The sequence below is a fragment of the Triticum urartu genome, chromosome 3A (genome assembly GCF_056163025.1).
Source record: "Triticum urartu cultivar PI428250 chromosome 3A, HENAU_Tu73, whole genome shotgun sequence".
Lineage (NCBI taxonomy): Eukaryota > Viridiplantae > Streptophyta > Magnoliopsida > Poales > Poaceae > Triticum > Triticum urartu.
The window spans coordinates 41,800,712-41,815,309 of record NC_141875.1 but is presented as its reverse complement, the minus strand read 5'-3'; positions in this window follow the sequence as shown (position 1 = coordinate 41,815,309).

The window sequence follows — 14,598 nt, the reverse complement described above, 5'->3', positions numbered from 1 at the left end:
AACGCGGTTGATGTAGTCGTACGTCTTCACGGCCCGACCGATCAAGCACCGAAACTATGGCACCTCCGAGTTTTAGCACACGTTCAGCTCGATGACGATCCCCGGACTCCGATCCAGCAAAGTGTCGGGGAAGAGTTCCGTCAGCATAACGGCGTGGTGACGATCTTGATGTACTACCGTCGCAGGGCTTCGCCTAAGCACCGCTACAATATTATCGAGGATTATGGTGGAAGGGGGCACCGCACACGGCTAAGAATATGATCATGTGGATCAACTTGTGTGTCTAGGGGTGCCCCCTGCCTCCGTATATAAAGGAACAAGGGGGAGGTGCGGCCGGCCAGGAGGAGGGCGCGCCAGGAGGAGTCCTACTCCCACCGGGAGTAGGATTCCCCCCCTTTCCTAGTTGGAATAGGATTCGGGAAGGGGGAAAGAGGAGAGAGAGAAGGAAGGGGGGGCGCTGCCCCCCTCTCCTTGTCCTATTCGGACTAGGGGGGAGGGGCGCATGGCCCAGCCCTGGCCACCTCTCCTCTCTTCCACTAAAGCCCACTAAGGCCCATATACCTCCCGGGGGGTTCCGGTAACCTCCCGGTACTCCGGTAAAATCCCGATTTCACCCGGAACACTTCCGATATCCAAATATAGGCTTCCAATATATCAATCTTTATGTCTCGACAATTTCGAGACTCCTCGTCATGTCCGTGATCACATCCGGGACTCCGAACAAACTTCGGTACATCAAAATGCATAAACTCATAATATAACTGTCATCAAAACCTTAAGCGTGCGGACCCTACGGGTTCGAGAACAATGTAGACATGACCGAGACACGTCTCCGGTCAATAACCAATAGCGGAACCTGGATGCTCATATTGGCTCCCACATATTCTACGAAGATCTTTATCGGTCAGACCGCATAACAACATACGTTGTTCCCTTTGTCATCGGTATGTTACTTGCCCGAGATTCGATCGTCGGTATCTCAATACCTAGTTCAATCTCGTTACCGGCAAGTCTCTTTACTCGTTTCGTAATACATCATCTTGCAACTAACTCATTAGTTGTAATGCTTGCAAGGCTTATGTGATGTGCATTACCGAGAGGGCCCAGAGATACCTCTCCGACAATCGGAGTGACAAATCCTAATCTCAAAATACGCCAACCCAACATGTACCTTTGGAGACACCTGTAGAGCTCCTTTATAATCACCCAGTTATGTTGTGATGTTTGGTAGCACACAAAGTGTTCCTCCGGCAAATGGGAGTTGCATAATCTCATATTCATAGGAACATGTATAAGTCATGAAGAAAGCAATAGCAACATACTAAACGATCGGGTGCTAAGCTAATGGAATGGGTCATGTCAATCACATCATTCTCCTAATGATGTGGTCCCATTAATCAAATGACAACACATGTCTATGGTTAGGAAACATAACCATCTTTGATTAATGAGCTAGTCAAGTAGAGGCATACTAGTGACGTTTGGTTTGTCTATGTATTCACACAAGTATTATGTTTCCGGATAATACAATTCTAGCATAAATAATAAACATTTATCATGATATAAGGAAATAACATTATTATTGCCTCTAGGGCATATTTCCTTCAGTCTCCCACTTGCACTAGAGTCAATAATCTAGATTACACAGTAATGATTCTAACACCCATGGAGCTTTGGTGCTGATCATGTTTTGCTCGTGGAAGAGGCTTAGTCAACGGGTCTGCCATATTCAGATTCGTATGTATCTTGCAAATCTCTATGTCTCCCACCTGGACTAGATCCCGGATGGAATTGAAGCGTCTCTTGATGTGCTTGGTTCTCTTGTGAAATCTGGATTCCTTTGCCAAGGCAATTGCACCAGTATTGTCACGAAAGATTTTCATTGGACCCAATGCACTAGGTATGACACCTAGATCGGATATGAACTCCTTCATCCAGACTCCTTCGTTTGCTGCTTCCGAAGCAGCTATGTACTCCGCTTCACATGTAGATCCCGCCACAACGCTTTGTTTAGAACTGCACCAACTGACAGCTCCACCGTTTAATGTAAACACGTATCCGGTTTGCGATTTAGAATCGTCCGGATCAGTGTCAAAGCTTGCATCAATGTAACCATTTACGATGAGCTCTTTGTCACCTCCATATATGAGAAACATATCCTTAGTCCTTTTCAGGTATTTCAGGATGTTCTTGACTGCTGTCCAGTGATCCACTCCTGGATCACTTTGGTACCTCCCTGCTAGACTTATAGCAAGACACACATTAGGTCTGGTACACAGCATTGCATACATGATAGAGCCTATGGCTGAAGCATAGGGAACATCTTTCATTTTCTCTCTATCTTCTGCATTGGTCGGGGATTGAGTCTTACTCAATTTCACACCTTGCAACACAGGCAAGAATCCTTTCTTTGCTTGATCCATTTTGAACTTCTTCAAAACTTTGTCAAGGTATGTGCTTTGTGAAAGTCCAATTAAGCGTCTTGATCTATCTCTATAGATCTTAATGCCCAATATGTAAGCAGCTTCACCGAGGTCTTTCATTGAAAAACTCTTATTCAAGTATCCTTTTATGCTATCCAGAAATTCTATATCATTTCCGATTATCAATATGTCATCTACATATAATATCAGAAATGCTACAGAGCTCCCACTCACTTTCTTGTAAATACAGGCTTCTCCAAAAGTCTGCATAAAACCAAATGCTTTGATCACACTATCAAAGCGTTTATTCCAACTCCGAGAGGCTTGCACCAGTCCATAAATGGATCACTGGAGCTTACACACTTTGTTAGCTCCCTTTGGATCAACAAAACCTTCCGGCTGCATCATATACAACTCTTCTTGCAGAAATCCATTCAGGAATGCAGTTTTGACATCCATTTGCCAAATTTCATAATCATAAAATGCGGCAATTGCTAACATGATTCGGACAGACTTAAGCATCGCTACGGGTGAGAAGGTCTCATCGTAGTCAATCCCTTGAACTTGCCGAAAACCTTTTGCGACAAGTCGAGCTTTGTAGACAGTAACATTACCGTCAGCGTCAGTCTTCTTCTTGAAGATCCATTTATTCTCAATTGCTTGCCGATCATTGGGCAAGTCAACCAAAGTCCATACTTTGTTCTCATACATGGATCCCATCTCAGATTTCATGGCTTCAAGCCATTTTGCGGAATCTGGGCTCACCATCGCTTCTTCATAGTTCGTAGGTTCATCATGATCTAGTAGCATGACTTCCAGAACAGGATTACCGTACCACTCTGGCGCGGATCTTACTCTGGTTGATCTACGAGGTTCAGTAGTATCTTGTTCTGAAGTTTCATGATCATTATCATTAGCTTCCTCACTAATTGGTGTAGGTGTCACAGAAACAGGTTTCTGTGATGTACTACTTTCCAATAAGGGAGCAGGTAATGTTACCTCGTCAAGTTCTACTTCCCTCCCACTCACTTCTTTCGAGAGAAACTCCTTCTCCAGAAAGTTTCCAAATTTAGCAACAAAAGTCTTGCCTTCGGATCTGTGATAGAAGGTGTATCCAATAGTTTCCTTTGGATATCCTATGAAGACACATTTCTCCGATTTGGGTTCGAGCTTATCAGGTTGAAGCTTTTTCACATAAGCATCGCAGCCCCAAACTTTCAGAAACGACAACTTTGGTTTCTTGCCAAACCACAGTTCATAAGGCGTCGTCTCAACGGATTTTGATGGTGCCCTATTTAACGTGAATGCGGCCGTCTCTAGAGCATATCCCCAAAACGATAGCGGTAAATCAGTAAGAGACATCATAGATCGCACCATATCTAGTAAAGTACGATTACGACATTCGGACACACCATTACGCTGTGGTGTTCTGGGTGGCGTGAGTTGCGAAACTATTCCACATTGTTTCAAATGTACACCAAACTCGTAACTCAAATATTCTCCTCCACGATCAGATCATAGGAATTTTATTTTCTTGTTACAATGATTTTCAACTTCACTATGAAATTCTTTGAACCTTTCAAACGTTTCAGACTTATGTTTCATTAAGTAGATATACCCATATCTGCTTAAGTCATCTGTGAAGGTGAGAAAATAACGATATCCACCACGAGCCTCAACATTCATCGGACCACATACATCTGTATGTATGATTTCCAATAAATCTGTTGCTCTCTCCATTGTACCGAAGAACGGTGTTTTTGTCATCTTACCCATAAGGCACGGTTCGCAAGTACCAAGTGATTCATAATCAAGTGGTTCCAAAAGCCCATCAGTATGAAGTTTCTTCATGCGCTTTATACCGATATGACCTAAACGGCAGTGCCACAAATAAGTTGCACTATCATTATCAACTCTGCATCTTTTGGCTTCAACATTATGAATATGTGTATCACTACTATCGAGATTTAATAAGAATAGACCACTCTTTAAGGGTGCATGACCATAAAAGATATTACTCATATAAATAGAACAACCATTATTCTCTGATTTAAATGAATAACCGTCTCGCATCAAACAAGATCCAGATATAATGTTCATGCTTAACGTTGGCACCAAATAACAATTATTTAGGTCTAATACTAATCCCAAAGGTAGATGTAGAGGTAGCGTGCCGACTGCGATCACATCGACTTTGGAACCATTTCCCACGCGCATCGTCACCTCGTCCTTAGCCAATCTTCGCTTAATCCGTAGTCCCTGTTTCGAGTTGCAAATATTAGCAACAGAACCAGTATCAAATACCCAGCTGCTACTGCGAGCATTAGTAAGGTACACATCAATAACATGTATATCACATATACCTTTGTTCACTTTGCCATCCTTCTTTTCCGCCAAATACTTGGGGCAGTTCCGCTTCCAGTGACCAGTCTGCTTGCAGTAGAAGCACTCGGTTTCAGGCTTAGGTCCAGGTTTGGGTTTCTTCTCTTGAGCAGCAACTTGCTTGCTGTTCTTTTTGAAGTTTCCCTTCTTCTTCCCTTTGCCCTTTTTCTTGAAACTAGTGGTCTTGTTGACCATCAACAATTGATGCTCCTTCTTGATTTCTACCTCAGCAGCTTTCAGCATTGCGAAGAGCTCGGGAATAGTCTTATTCATCCCTTGCATATTATAGTTCATCACGAAGCTCTTGTAGCTTGGTGGCAGTGATTGGAAAATTCTGTCAATGACACAATCATCTGGAAGATTAACTCCCAATTGAATCAAGTGATTATTATACCCAGACATTTTGAGTATATGCTCACTGACAGAACTGTTCTCCTCCATCTTGCAGCTATAGAACTTATTGGAGACTTCATATCTCTCAATCCAGGCATTTGCTTGAAATATTAACTTCAACTCCTGGAACATCTCATATGCTCCATGACGTTCAAAACGTCGTTGAAGTCCCGATTCTAAGCCGTAAAGCATGGCACACTGAACTATTGAGTAGTCATCAGCTTTGCTCTACCAGACGTTCATAACATCTGGTGTTGCTCCAGCAGCAGGCCTGGCACCCAGCGGTGCTTCCAGGACATAATTCTTTTGTGCAGCAATGAGGATAATCCTCAAGTTACGGACCCAGTCCGTGTAATTGCTACCATCATCTTTCAACTTTTCTTTCTCAAGGAATGCATTAAAATTCAACAGAACAACAGCACGGGCCATCTATCTACAATCAAACATAAACAAGCAAGATACTGTCAGGTACTAAGTTCATGATAAATTTAGGTTCAATTAATCATATTACATAAGAACTCCCACTTAGATAGACATCCCTCTAATCCTCTAAGTGATTACGTGATCCAAATCAACTAAACCATGTCCGATCATCACGTGAGATGGAGTAGTTTCATTGGTGAACATCACTATGTTGATCATATCTACTATATGATTCACGCTCGACCTTTCGGTCTCCGTGTTCCGAGGCCATATCTGTATATGCTTGGCTCGTCAAGTATAACCTGAGTATTCCGCATGTGCAACTGTTTTGCACCCATTGTATTTGAACGTAGAGCCTATCACACCCGATCATCACGTGGTGTCTCAGCACGAAGAACTTTCGCAACAGTGCATACTCAGGGAGAACACTTCTTGATAATTAGTGAGAGATCATCTTATAATGCTACCGTCAATCAAAGCAAGATAAGATGCATAAAAGAAAAACATCACATGCAATCAAATATAAGTGATATGATATGGCCATCATCATCTTGTGCTTGTGATCTCCATCTTCGAAGCACCGTCGTGATCACCATCGTCACCGGCGCGACACCTTGATCTCCATCGTAGCATCGTTGTCGTCTCGCCAATCTTATGCTTCCACGACTATCGCTATCGCTTAGTGATAAAGTAAAGCATTACAGCGCGATTGCATTGCATATAATAAAGCGACAACCATATGGCTCCTGCCAGTTGCCGATAACTCGGTTACAAAACATGACCATCTCATACAATAAAATTTAGCATCATGTCTTGACCATATCACATCACAACATGCCCTGCAAAAACAAGTTAGACGTCCTCTACTTTGTTGTTGCAAGTTTTACGTGGCTGCTACGGGCTTAAGCAAGAACCAATCTTACCTACGCATAAAAACCACAACGATAGTTTGTCAAGTTGGTGCTGTTTTAACCTTCGCAAGGACCGGGCGTAGCCACACTCGGTTCAACTAAAGTTGGAGAAACTGTCACCCGCAAGCCACCTATCTGCAAAGAACGTCGGGAGAACCGGTCTCGCGTAAGCGTACGCGTAATGTCGGTCCGGGCCGCTTCGTCCAACAATACCGCCGAACCAAAGTATGACATGCTGGTAAGCAGTATGACTTATATCGCCCACAACTCACTTGTGTTCTACTCGTGCATATAACATCAACACATAAAACCTAGGCTCGGATGCCACTGTCGGGAACGTAGTAATTTCAAAAAAATTCCTACGCACACGCAAGATCATGGTGATGCATAGCAACGAGAGGGGAGAGTGTGATCTACGTACCCTTGTAGACCGACAGCGGAAGCGTTAGCACAACGCGGTTGATGTAGTCGTACGTCTTCACGGCCCGACCGATCAAGCACCGAAACTACGGCACCTCCGAGTTTTAGCACACGTTCAGCTCGATGACGATCCCCGGACTCCGATCCAGCAAAGTGTCGGGGAAGAGTTCCGTCAGCACGACGGCGTGGTGACGATCTTGATGTACTACCGTCGCAGGGCTTCGCCTAAGCACCGCTACAATATAATCGAGGATTATGGTGGAAGGGGGCACCGCACACGGCTAAGAATATGATCACGTGGATCAACTTGTGTGTCTAGGGGTGCCCCTGCCTCCGTATATAAAGGAACAAGGGGGAGGTGCGGCCGGCCAGGAGGAGGGCGCGCCAGGAGGAGTCCTACTCCCACCGGGAGTAGGATTCCCCCCCCCCTTTCCTAGTTGGAATAGGATTCGGGAAGGGGGAAAGAGGAGAGAGAGAAGGAAGGGGGGCGCCGCCCCCCTCTCCTTGTCCTATTCGGACTAGGGGGGGAGGGGCGTGCGGCCCAGCCCTGGCCACCTCTCCTCTCTTCCACTAAAGCCCACTAAGGCCCATATACCTCCCGGGGGGTTCCGGTAACCTCCCGGTACTCCGGTAAAATCCCCATTTCACCCAGAACACTTCCGATATCCAAATATAGGCTTCCAATATATCAATCTTTATGTCTCGACCATTTCGAGACTCCTCGTCATGTCCGTGATCACATCCGGGACTCCGAACAAACTTCGGTACATCGAAATGCATAAACTCATAATATAACTGTCATCAAAACCTTAAGCGTGCGGACCCTACGGGTTCGAGAACAATGTAGACATGACCGAGACACGTCTCCGGTCAATAACCAATAGCAGAACCTGGATGCTCATATTGGCTCCCACATATTCTACGAAGATCTTTATCGGTCAGACCGCATAACAACATACGTTGTTCCCTTTGTCATCGGTATGTTACTTGCCCGAGATTCGATCGTCGATATCTCAATACCTGGTTCAATCTCGTTACCGGCAAGTCTCTTTACTCGTTTCGTAATACATCATCTTGCAACTAACTCATTAATTGTAATGCTTGCAAGGCTTATGTGATGTGCATTACCGAGAGGGCCCAGAGATACCTCTCCGACAATTGGAGTGACAAATCCTAATCTCGAAATACGCCAACCCAACATGTACCTTTGGAGACACCTGTAGAGCTCCTTTATAATCACCTAGTTACGTTGTGACGTTTGGTAGCACACAAAGTGTTCCTCCGGCAAACAGGAGTTGCATAATCTCATAGTCATAGGAACATGTATAAGTCATGAAGAAAGCAATAGCAACATACTAAACGATCGGGTGCTAAGCTAATGGAATGGGTCATGTCAATCACATCATTCTCCTAATGATGTGACCCCATTAATCAAATGACAACACATGTCTATGGTTAGGAAACATAACCATCTTTGATTAATGAGCTAGTCAAGTAGAGGCATACTAGTGACGTTTGGTTTGTCTATGTATTCACACAAGTATTATGTTTCCGGATAATACAATTCTAGCATGAATATTAAACATTTATCATGATATAAGGAAATAACATTATTATTGCCTCTAGGGCATATTTCCTTCACAGGCCACCTCCGTGGCCGGCATCTCCCGGGTGGACAGTCGTCACGGGTCTCGGTGCCCACTCAACTGATTGATTATGTGAGGCCGGCCCTGGAGAGGGAGAACCCGGCGCACCACGAAGGCGGTCAGCAAGTCGGACGCCTGGAGGCCCTCCAAGTCCGTCATCTCCTTAAGTTGGTGCGCGGCTCAGCCGGCGGGCCGGCTTCGTAGGCCGGCGGGTTGATGAAGTCCAACGCTGGGTTGACGTTCTTCACATAGAAGTACGACTTCTGCCACAACTTGACGGACTGGGTCAAGGTGATGGACGGGAAGCGGTTGCCGGCTCCCGGACGCCGTACCACGACTGAGCTGCCTCTTCCTTGGCGGAGACGCCAAGTTTGGTGTAGAAGAACTCCCCCCACAGCTCGAGTGTGGGGAGAACGCCGAGGTAGCCTTCACACAGCGTGATGAAGGCCGACAGCAGCACCACTGTATTCGGTGTGAGGTGGTGCGGCTGGAGATGGTAAAATTGGAGAAAGGAGCGGAGGAAGCCGCTCGCCGGCAGGCCGAAGCCCTGAAGGAAATGGGAGCGGAAGATGACGCGCTCGCCTTCTTCCAGCACCGGCGAGATCTCCTTCTCCGGCGGGACGCGCGCCTTGACATAGCCCTCGCTGGGCAGCCGCTGCATGTTGCGGAGGTATGTGATGTGGTCTTCAATGACATTTGATCCGTCCCAGTCGCCGGCTCGCGCTCGCGCCATGGAAGCTCGAGGTTGACAGAGCAACGGCGTGGCGGAAGGGCCGGGCTTGGTGATGATGGGCCGCGGCGGCACTTCGGCGTGTTGCGGGAGTGCGGCGGCAGCAGAAAGAGAGAAGAGGAAGAGCAGAGCAAAGGGAGAGGAGGGCGCGCGAGCCAGAGCCGCTCCCCTCCTCCCCCTACTTATAGCCCTGTGTTGTGAAGCCGAGGGGACGGGGCATGGGGATCATGGGATTAACTGTGCCCACGACCCCGCATTAACCGCGCAGTAACGGCGTGGAGTAATCACGCCACGGAATCCCAACCGTCTGCCTCGACCACAGCGGATCCACGCGCGTGCCGAGGCCCGGTAGTGGTGGGCCCTGGCCTGCGGCGATGTCCCATCACGCGCTGGCAGGCGGCCTGGCCGGCTGGTGCCACATGGCGCGCAGATAGCTGGCGACGAGCCTGGCGCCTGGCTGACGCGCCACTTGGCTCCCGCCGTGACGTTTCAGAAACCTCCAGGCGGTCTGCCTGGTCATGTCCGGCTCCTGGCAGTCGGCGTTCCGGAAGACGGACGAAATAAGATCAATGAAGCACTCAGAATAGGAAGCTACTGAACCCCCTCGCCTCTTTCAGTCGCGGCGCCCCACCAGTTTCGGGGACTACTGTCAGAGTAATTAGCCACGGGTAGCCTCATCATCCCCCCCATGGCGTTTCAAGACATCGGGGCCGGCTGCGCCCCTCAAGAATCAAAGACCAAAGCGCCGCTTTCTCGTAGCCGGCTGGTCCATTTGCACTGTCGTGGTTGAGACCAGACGATGAAACAATTTTTTTCAGATTGGATATCTAATCTGTACATTTTTTTTAATCGTTCGTTTCTTTACGCCCCATATGCAGATGGATAAACCCCGTGCTTTTCCTCTGCCGGCTTCGTGCTACTCCAAACACTTCCCAAACTGCACCGATGAACGGTGCAAGAAGTTCTGTGGCGGCAGCGACATGCCGCCGGTCCCTGGGACCTTTTGCAATGACGACAACGACTGTTGTTGTCTCATTTAGTTAATTATAAACGCCATTGAAGTGATCCAAGAAGAAATGGAGATTCCAATAATATAAGCAAGAGATCAAACCTTTTTTATATCTTTGTAAACCAACTTTTTCGGCAATTTTTGTAGTAACGATTTTATCATTGTGTGTCTCATTGGTTCATGTACGTGTAGACGAATCAAAAGTAATGACTAATGAAGCCTGAACAAAAATAGTTGGTACCTGCGTGTTGATAGCGTAAGCACGTCCAAGTTTTTCATTTAGCGACTAGATGGACATGAGTATGTGAGTATGTACTCTTGGCATTTTTAACTTCACCCAAATGCAGTTTATCTACAGTTCCAATACACATTTGTTAACAATGTTCCTACTTAGCCCCTCGTTAATTTCATCAAGGATTGACAAAACATATTGTATTTGGGGGAACAGGGGTATAAGTTGCATAAATAACTTTAATTTACCATCAAAAATAGAATGTCTCATGTTTAACATGGACTGTCAACCATTAATATATTTCATATAAGAAAAATGTTTCAATCATAACTTAAAGGATGTATGTATTGCATTAACTCTATTATATCACCACAACAATGTGTTCACTCCCATATCCCGTAGCAACATTAGTTAGCCCCGTATGCGCAGAGAATATATATAATCAATATATGAGTGGCTTGAGACCAGAGTGATCATTGCATTGATTGTACAAGAAAATGAGGAAATATAGCATAAGGAAACACGGTTAGGATAGTTGGCGCAAGGCAATAAGGCGATGTCTCTACCACCCGGGGAGCGGGGTAGAGTGTGTTGGAGGTGTCTTTTGGAGGGCAGGGCGGCGAGCTGGCAAAGCGATGATGATGGCCACCACAATGGGATGGCCATCAAATAGTGCACACACACACACACGCACGCACGCACGCACAACTGTGATCCCACCGAAAGCTCTCATTCTTTTATGTGATTTTTATTGCCAGCTACAATATGAAGTGTATAGACATACGGACCACACGGTCTGAACGATTGCGGGCGTTTTGAGGGTCGACGTTGGTGATGCCCTTAGTCCTTGAGGTTTGGATGCATAGGCGATGGATGGGCTTGGTTTGGTTGAGTCAATTCGAGGGTGTGGTGGTCAGTTCGGTTGCTCTTGAGCTTTAACTGATCGTCATGGGCTATGACGCTCTTGTGTCTGTCTCAGATGACATCCCTTGTTTTTGGGTTCGTGTACACATTAGGTCCTTATCCCCAAGCTCTTGTGTGTATGCCCGCGCGCCCACGCATGCGTGTGTTCTGTTGGCTTTTTTGTTTCTTGGTTTTCCTTTTTACCAGGCTTTGTGGTCTACGGCATAGATCCCTTCTGGATCACTCTATATTTCTTCATTTTTCATCTTAATATTTGCAGAGCTCGTGCCTTGCACTGTCAAAAAAAATGTTGCTCGTCATGTCTCACCTTTTTGTTTATAGTTACTCGTCACGTGGAGAGAGCATTTGGAGTGCGCCAAGCTCGTCGGTGTATTATTCGTGGAGCTGCGATGGTGTGGGAACTAGAAACACTTTGGCAGCTCATGACATGTTGTGTAATTCTCTTCAACATATTGTTGACGATGAGGGTGAAGGTGCAGCGCGCGCACGCATGATTTTGAGAAGCCCCGTGTTCAGGTCCTCCCCCGGAACAAAAGGGGGAGAGTATTACCAACTTTCTGGAGATGTATCGACAACTGTGAGATCAACAGATGCATATGCAACTTCTGAATGATCTTGTCGAGTATATGTGGACACACATTGCAAATTAGTAAACTTGTCTTTAATTTTATCAATTATGCACTTTGAACAATACTTATGTTCGAACTATATTTGGTTTTTTAGAACCAGGCAAAGCCTTTAATTTTATCAATTATGCACTTTGAACAATACTTATGTTCGAACTATATTTGGTTTTTTAGAACCAGGCTTTGCCGGGAAAATTTTGTTTTTGCCACTCTAGATTTTGCCAATTTTCCTTATGCCACTCTAGATTTTGACATTTCACTTTTGCCACTCTTATTTTTTGACAATTATCACAATTGCCAGGCAATTGTGATAATTGTCAAAAACTAAAAGTGGCAAAAATGAAATAAAATTATTTTGCTTTTGCCATAAAATGGCAATTGTGATAATTGTCAAAATCTAAGAGTGGCAAAAGTGAAATGTCAAAATCTAAAGTGATATAAGAAAAATTGGCAAAATCTAGAGTGGCAAAAACAAAATTTTCCCTTTTAATTAAAGTGCCCCTGAAGGGAAGTTACAATCCTCATGAAGGATAAGCTTAAGTGCCCCACAGGACACATTACCATTTCTTCTGGTATAAGCCGCCAATTCATGTGCTAGCTTGTTCTGTTCCGCTTGACCGAGCTGATTGATACCTTACTGAAGCTGCTTAGCAAGGTTTTCACATCAACAATCATGGGAAAGAGAGCTGATTGATTTTTTGCCTTACTGTTCAGCAGCGAAACCACGGATGCACAGTCAGTCTCCATGCAGATTGGACTGTTGTGCAGCCTTTTTAATTCAGAGAGACTGCAAAGGATAACCGCTAGCTCGGCCTCTTCAGGCCTCTTTTGATTCATAGAATAGGATTATTATAGGAATAAGAAATTTGTAGGAAATGAGATGACATGTATCTCAAATCCTATGAGTAGGAATAAAAAACGAGATGTCATTTGGTTCACACCAAAGGAATTTTTTCATTGAGTCTAGGCTCATTTTTATTTTCTTATGAAATGTGAAGGATAGGAACCAATCCTATGTAGGAATAGGAATCCATTCCTATGAACCAAAGAACTCTTAAGGAAAAAATCCTATAAAAATCCTATCCTCTAGAACTCCTATAAAATTCCTCCAAACCAAAGGAGGCCTCAGTTGAATTGCATGCAGACATCCGTTGGCCCGTCCCCAGGACAACATATCCCCTGCTGTATTTGCTGACGGCTCCAATATTAGTCTCTCCCGTACTGGCTATAAAGGATGCATCATGCATCACAGTTCATTTTCCAAGTCCCCGGTATTGGTGGCTCCCATTTCTCTAAAACATCTATGTTTTTCGACAGAACTACAGAATTGGGTGCTTCACTGATTCTGTTTACGTACCCATTGTTTGGCACGGAAAAGAAAAGACTCGCTCATACCTTATTGGAGTATTTAAAAAAACTATCACAATTCATGAAACCGTGCCTACAAACTACCATTTTACAAATTTATGCCGAAAACTACCATTTTCTCATTAATCCTTAACTAAAAACTACCAAGTCTGAAAAGAGCACAATTTGGCTCTTTTAAACGCGTTTCTGACAAGTTGGGCCCACACATAAGCGGGCTAAAAAAGCAATCGAGTCCCTAGAATTTTTTCAAAAAAGCAATCCAGTCCTGGCTGTGGCTGTGGCCGGCCCCCGGCCGTGGCAGCGGCCAAGCCGTGGTTGTGGCCGGCCCCCGGAGGCCGGTGTCGCCAATGCGCTTGCGGGCTTGCTCCTGCAGCGCCTGCCGCATCACCGGGGCGCCGAGGGTGGTGCCGCTGGAGCGCATGATCTCGAGCGGGCTCCTCTCCGCCGCCGCGTACCGCTCGGCCGACCACCGGTCCTTGCCGCGCCGAGGGTCGCTGCCTCTAGACTCCACATGGCGCCTCTTCTGCTTCTTGGGGCTCTTGTATGTCTTGCTTTTCTTCTTCTTAGTGGGTTGCCGGGTTTGTCCTTGCTTCCATGTGCCTCGTCCCGCTTCCTCTTGGCTCTGATTGAGCTTCTCCTGTAATCTTCCTGCGTCGGGCGCTGCAGCTCCTTGACGCTGGCCTCTGTTTCGTAGCCGCCAATGCTGGCCTCCTTGACGACGCGCTGAAGTCAAAGACGTAGGGGTTGACAAGCCAGAAGCCGTGGCTGTAGCCGGTCGTGGCCGCGGCGAGGAGCTGGCCAGGGAGCGGCGGAGCGGGAGCTGGGCGCAGCCAGGGCGAGAGGGAGGGCGCGCGCGGCGCAGGTGTGGGAGGACGTGGGCGCGCGCGCTGCCGGGAGCGCGCGGCGGCGGTCATGGCGCGTGCGCGCGCAGAGCAGGCCCCAGGGCGTGGAAGAGGAGGCCGGGCACGGCCGAACATGGCAGGGCGCGAGCGGGCGAGGTCGGCCGGCGTGCGGCAAGGCCCACGGCAAACAGCCATAGCTTGGAGTCGGCCACCGCTCACGGGTGCGGCGCACCCACGCGGCTTGGCCGCTGCCACGGCCGGGAGCCGGC